Here is a 6,954-nt window from a genome sequence, read left to right on the forward strand (position 1 = left end):
GCGTGCCAAGGTATTTATATTCCTTGCCAAAGTTTGCCAAAGTTTCAGTGACAGGTTTACAGGTTTAAGAGAATGTTACGTTACTTCCCTACCGGATTATAACTTGGTCGTCGTTTCAGAATATGTTTCAACATGTTCACACATGACGAAGCTTCCCGAATTTGCACCCGAATTTCTCTCGCGTGCGTGTGCGTGCGTACGAGAGAGAGAGAGAGAGAAAGAAAGAGAGAGAGAGAGAGAGAGAGAGAGATGTAAGTCCTCTTTTCTCTGATAATTATTAAATTATATTAAAGGTGAGCGCTGTAGTGACAGATAAAGAGGAATATCTTCCTTTTCCTCCACGATATTTCCACGATATTTCGCCACGTCATTCGCACGTTTCACGTCACTTATAGAACGGTTGAACAGATTCCGCTCCCAAAATTAGCCGATCCGAACGTTAAATCGTTCTTTTCGGGATCCGGGACCGAGTTTAAATTGCAGACCGTAAAATTAAAAGTTACCCCCGCCCGACCGACCGACTATTTTTACTGGTAGGAAAAGAATAAGCGGCGGCCAAAGAGGATGTATTTTAGAGTAAGTAATGCTATTACGTTGGCGCGAAAGATTCTTCACCGGGGGGGAGGATTTATTTTTCCACCACCTGCGCGTTTCCTTCCTTTCAACCACAATTAGATTAATTACGTTAACGAATATACTTTAATTAGAAGCAGGAGAAACAAATAATTCACGCGATAAATGAGCAATAAAATAATTTTTCCAGGTGTCCCATAAGTTTCTTTCTTTCTTTCGATACGAAATGAATATATTTGTTGTTTTGCGTTCTGCTCTATCGCTCTTTTTCCATCTCTCAGGAAGCCTCGTTATTCCCCTTTTCCAAAATTGTTGAGGTTTATTTGCAAAATATTGCTCGAGATGCCGTTTTTATTTCGCTTATTGGAATGGTTTATCATGGAGAGAATTTTTTTAATAAAAAGATCTGGGGAGTACAGAAGATGCGATGGTCCCAATAAAAATTGTAACAGCTTCTCTCTTACAGCGAATGCAACATGCAAGATATTTCGTATCGTCGTGATGGCCTCGTCGGTTCGCCAATTTTGGCCGTTTTTCTGCGTCTTTTAATCAACTAAAGCTGATTGCAATATTTTGCAGAATCGATTGGTTTCACTTTGAGAAGAAGCTCATAGTAAACTATACCTCTCCAATCTCAAATGGACAAAAGAACGTTCTTCGAGCGAAGTCCAAACTTCGCGAAGGTTTGTATTGTTCTTAAATCAAATATGTATTTTCGATGCACATTTTGATACAAAATCCATGTCTCCAGTGACAAGACTCTTTAAAAAAAAATCTCTTTCATTGGAGAAAGAAATCTTCATGTAGAGATGCGGTTCATTAAGTCTGTGGCTACCCAAACATTATATCGATTAACATATCCCATTCTGATCAGGTGTATCATTGTATTGGAAATGTTAGTGGTACACACGCACTATATCGTCGATTTTCAACGAGAGTGGCCTTGATAAAATCCGTATCCATGGCTTGTGGGCGGCATTCAAGTCAAAACTCTAAATCTCTTAAACCAATTGCGAATGGTGGTAATAATTGTAACATCATTACATAAACACTACAAATCTCATCTGCAATATCATTTGTATTATCACTTTTTTTAAATAAAGCATAACATGCCATAAATGCTCCTTCGATTATCCACAATGAACAGTGTAGAAAAGAGTTTTAAAAAACACTGTTGTCACCAACGAAATGTACTTTAAAAGAGCTCTGGGACGATTAAAATCGATACCATAAACGGCTAATAAATAAATCTGCATGTTCATATAAAAATAATTAGTTAAAATTATTCCTAACCTTGAACGAAAGAAACTTATGGCATACTCTAATATATATATTTGAGATAATTTATATTATTCCTCACAGATGGCGGTTTATCGTTATCCACGGCGAAACGGTTAACCTCTTTAACTTTCTGTGGAACAGATCTGGAACAGAGATCCCTTCGACAGTTCGATTTCTACTTCTCAATTTCCGTTTCGACTCAAAAGTAGCGCTCTCGGTTGTTAACTAAGAGATAACCAACTATCGAAAGATTTTAAATTTAGCATCGACTCTCTCGACGTCACGTTGGATACACGTGAGGTTAAGATTAATTCTCGGACGCGGTTTTTCACGGCTGGTTTTACGAGTCTACACGAGAAGTCCATCTTGCTTCCCACCGTTCCTGTACCGCTAACGTCATCGATACAGTAGTTGTATATTTCGAGAGATTCGAGGGTGTCGAGCATTCGAGGTACGAAAAATTCTTTCTCGACGAGAAACACCTTCAGTTATTTAGAATTTATTTTTATATCGAGTCTATAAATAAATACACGTGACGTTTCGAGGGTATAAAAAACAATTTTAATTTTTTTCATTCCATTTGATTTTGACAAATTTTGACAAATCCTCTTTTCCAGATTAAAAAGTTATTGATAATACATTCTCATCGACTTGCAATTGTTAAATTTCGCCTGATCCCTCTAAGAATCGTTCCACGTTAATCTTAAAATCGATGTTTCATTTACGAATTTCGATAAATCACCTACTCCTTATTTCAAAATAACCGTTGCAAAATTGAAAATTTGCGCGTAAGAAAAGAGAGAAACATTTCGAAAAGCTACGAGCTATAAATTTGAACACACGCAAACCTTCGACACGGCTGAAGAATATCGGATTGACGTCCGAGAAGATTGAAACAGTGGCACGGTATATCGAAACAGCCAGTTTGAGTGGCAGAAACGAATTTTGAATCGAGGCCTTTCATCGGACTTCGTCTACCTTTTTCGCTTCGCGTTCCGTCGCGCATTGAAATAAAGTTAGGCAAAACCCTAAACCGCCGAGAGTCGCGCCCCCCTCCTCCCTCCCCCCCTCTCCGCAACTTTCCAGTCGCCTCGTCGATTCGTCGCCCGTTTACGGGAACCACTCTTAAGTTGTTCGATAACTGTACCCCGAGCTACTTTTGAAACTTGCCGCCGTTCTAACTTCATTAACGACGGGGTAAACGCTTTGCATTGCCCGGTTACATTTTCAAATATTTCGGGGGAGAAAAGAAAAAAATTCCTGTTTCGTCGAACGCTCGAGCGTTTAATTGAAATTCGAGATTTTTCTCGTTTCCTCGCGATGATTTTTTCTATGAGATAATTTTCAATTCGATACATTTAAGACTTAAATGATTTGCATCGTTTGACCACATTTTCGAATATTACGAAAAAGGAAAATTTCATTCTGTCAATGAAGATTGGAATTTGAATTTTTTTTTATTTCGCGTTGCTAGATCTTTTCTACGGATAATTTTCAGTCGAATTTAAGGCTTAAATGATTTGCATTAGGCTTAGTGAAGGCTTAATGATTCGCTTTTTTGAATGTTGACCATATTTTTTAATATTACAGGAAAGGGAAAGGGAAGACAATTTTCTGTTTTGTCGAACGCTCGAGCGGATTGAAATTCGAGATTTTTCTCGTTTCCTCGCGATGATCTCCTCTCTATGGGATAATTTTTAATTTAATACATTTAAGATAAGTGATTTGCACCGTTTGACCACATTTTCGAATATCACGGAAAAGGAAAATTTCATTCTGTCAATGAAGATTGGAATTTGAATTTTTTTTTACTTCGTTACTAGATTTTCTTTACGGATAATTTTCCATAAGTCGAATTTAAGGCTTAAATGATTTGCATTAAGCTTAATGAAGGCTTAATGATTCGCTTTTTTAAATGTTGACCACATTTTTTAATATTACAGGAAAGGGAAGAAAATTTTCTGTTTTGTCGAACGCTCGAGCGGATTGAAATTCAAAATTTTTCTCGTTTCCTCGATAATCCTTTCTATGATAATTTTCAATTCGATATATTTAAGGCCTAAATGATTTGCATCGTTTTCGAATATTACGAAAAAGGAAAATTTCATTCTGTCAATGAGGAAATTGAAATTTGAGCTTTTTTTTACTTCATCGCGATGCTAGATTTTTTCTATGGATAATTTTCAGTCGAATTTAAGGCTTAAATGATTTGTATCGCTTTTTTGAATATTGATCATTTTTTAATATTACAGAAAAGGAGAGAAAATTTTCTGTTTCGTCGAACATTCGAGCAGATTAAAATTCGAGATTTTTCCGTTTCCTCGCAACGATTCTTTCTATGGTATAATTTTCAATCGATGCATTTAAAGAACAAATGATTTTCGATCGCTTGACCGACCACTTTTGACCATTTTCGAATATTATGGAAAAAGAAAATTTCATTCTGTCAATGAAGAGATTGAAATTCGAGCTTTTTCCACTTTTCTCGCGATGCTCGATGATCTTTTCTATAATTTTCAATCAATGGTATTAAATGGTATAATTGATATTTGAATTTTCCATTTTTGAATCCTTTCTGTACGATATAATGGACAAAAATGGAAAAATATAGATTGACTAAAATATGGATATATTTTTTCGGAATTTACACCTTATTTATAATACGACTTCTGTCATTACACGTTTGAATTTTATTTCATTTCTTCATCGTTTTAATACTTTTCGATATTTTTTTTATTTTTTTTTGCTACCGCATCAAATCGATTAATAATCGCAATGGAAGCAACTTAACGTTGCCGCATATAAACTCGTGATCAACGTGGACGTAGCATCAGATAAAAAAAGGAAATTCATTTTCACTGCGATCAACGGAACAATGTTGTTCGCACGAGCACGCAACTTTGGATTCGAGCATTAATGGCCATAGAATACTCAAAGAGTAAACTTCTTCTTTATCTTCCTCTTCTCCTTCTAATACATATTTCAACGAAACGGATACGAGAGAGAGAGAAAAAAAAATGGCGGCGGATTTCGAGATGTTTGTCGTGCAATTAATCAGAGTGGTGGGTGGGGCGGGAAATCCGACGGCAACATGTCGTAATGACGGAGGATATTAACTTAATTATGGTCTTCAAAGTAATCCACGGCTGGCGGAGCATTAGCCACGTTCCCCGGGGGAGGGATATCTCCCGAAATGTCACTACGAAATGTCATACAAGTGTGGCGTTGGTAATCCTCTTCACCACTCGTCCTTCGCCTCTTCAACAAATCCCCGAGTCAAAGCCCCCCCCCTCCCCCTTTTACGTCTTCCCTCGTTCCAGTTTTGCACAAAAGGGAATGAACAGGTATTAACGTATCCGGTATTATATCGTCAACCGATCCCATTCACTCGATTATTCTCTCTTTTCGAAATTTCGCGCCTAAAAAACTTTGCACCCTCGTTTTCGGCGAATAACCTCCTCCACACCTCGATAATTCGATTGACACCAGATTCGACGAGAGAAGTTTATCCCGTTTAAGTTTGTGTTTCCGTTCAAATCTTCGCTCTCGTCGGGCGACAAACTTTCCTCCTTCGATTATACGCAAAGGGGATCGAACTTAACTCGCTCTATAAACACCATTATACCTCGTGCTCCCTGGCTGGATTTAAAACAAATTTGTCGCAAGGATCTTGTATATAAATGATGAACGTTTGAACGAATTGAAATTCATTTCTCGAAATGTGGCTCGAATCAAAATATAATAATAATACATTTTATTATTTCGTTCGCGTGGCGAGCAATGAGGATGAGGCTAATTCTTCCTCGAAAATAATAAATAAAATTTTTCCACGCTTTTTTTTTCTCACGAATTCGTGACTCGAGTTTTCTTATAGTCGTAAAAGATAGAAGATATGTATTTTTCTATCCTTTCTGGCGATCATCGATGGCTGCACACGCTAAAAATCCGAGTAAGTAAAAAGAAAGTGATTCGAGGGATGCATCGTACCAATATTCCAGTTTGTTATTAACGTTGCGTCTTACGCGCGTATCCACGGCTAACCGTTTATACGAGGCAAGTCGTAAAAAAATGTTATCCCGGTTAAACGAGACGGTAAAGCACCACTAGCCTCGTGTATTTTAACGTTTTCGCTATTTTTACATCATCTTTATCTCTCTCTCTCTCTCTCTGTCTCTCTCTTTATCTGCATCGCGATTTCACGTTATATAATTTTCTAAATTGCTTCGTTTTCTCCGGGAGCGAGAGATGGGTTTGCACAAAAGGGGAAGGAATGAAATGAATAGTAACGCGTTAGTGCACAGTTGAAGCGCACAGTTGTACATATCGGAAGGTATAATATCGAAACAGTCGAAGATGGTTTTGAACCGTATGGCAGCCATATTGTAGAGTTTAATCTCATTATGGGAGATTACAAAGGTAAAAATAAGTTATACGGTCTCGCGTTATCTTATTTCTTTTGATATGCAAGAGTTTGTAAGTATTCTTTATTCTTTATTCGTTGGATCGAAAGTGAAAGTCGAATATTTTCTTCCTTTCTTTCTTTCTTTTTTTTTTTTTTTTTTTTTCCTTTCTCAAATTTCGATCAGGCAGGGAAAGAAATGCTTCCTCTTTTACAGAGAAATTGTGTCGTTGCTTTAGCATAGGGAGAGGGTATATCGGAAAGTGGAATTAGAACTGTTTCAATCTCCCATCTACTTTATGCACTTCCTTCTCTCTATTCGCTTTATCTCCTCCAATGAGCATTCCCGCCGTTCCACTTATATACGTTGTTCTACAAAGGATAAAGATCAGCTAATTTCTCCGCTAATGTTCGATCTAAATGCATATTTGTCCCGCGGGACTGGAAACAAAATTCCATTACTACATTCGTAATTGCAACCGTTGGAAAATTTATCCTTTTTTCTTTTTCTTTTTTCTTCTCCGTCATAATTGCAAACATTTCACAAATTCGAGAAAGGCAATTGTTTCGTTTACGATACAAATCGGTTAAACCTTTACTCCCCCTGTGAAACTCGTTGGTTTCGATTCCCGAATGAACAGATGCAAAAAAAAAAAAAAAAAATTTATAGCATTTCATCGTTACGTCTCGATCGAAAAATC

General features: G+C 37.1%; 1 protein-coding gene across 5 annotated transcripts in view; it reads right to left on the reverse strand.

The window, feature by feature from the left end:
• LOC102680502 (lachesin-like) overlaps positions 1-6,954 on the reverse strand; it is a 122,807-nt gene that overhangs the window by 47,393 nt on the left and 68,460 nt on the right. The window lies entirely within an intron of this gene.

This window comes from Apis dorsata, unplaced genomic scaffold (genome assembly GCF_000469605.1).
Source record: "Apis dorsata unplaced genomic scaffold, Apis dorsata 1.3 scaffold_77, whole genome shotgun sequence".
NCBI classification, from domain to species: Eukaryota; Metazoa; Arthropoda; class Insecta; order Hymenoptera; family Apidae; genus Apis; species Apis dorsata.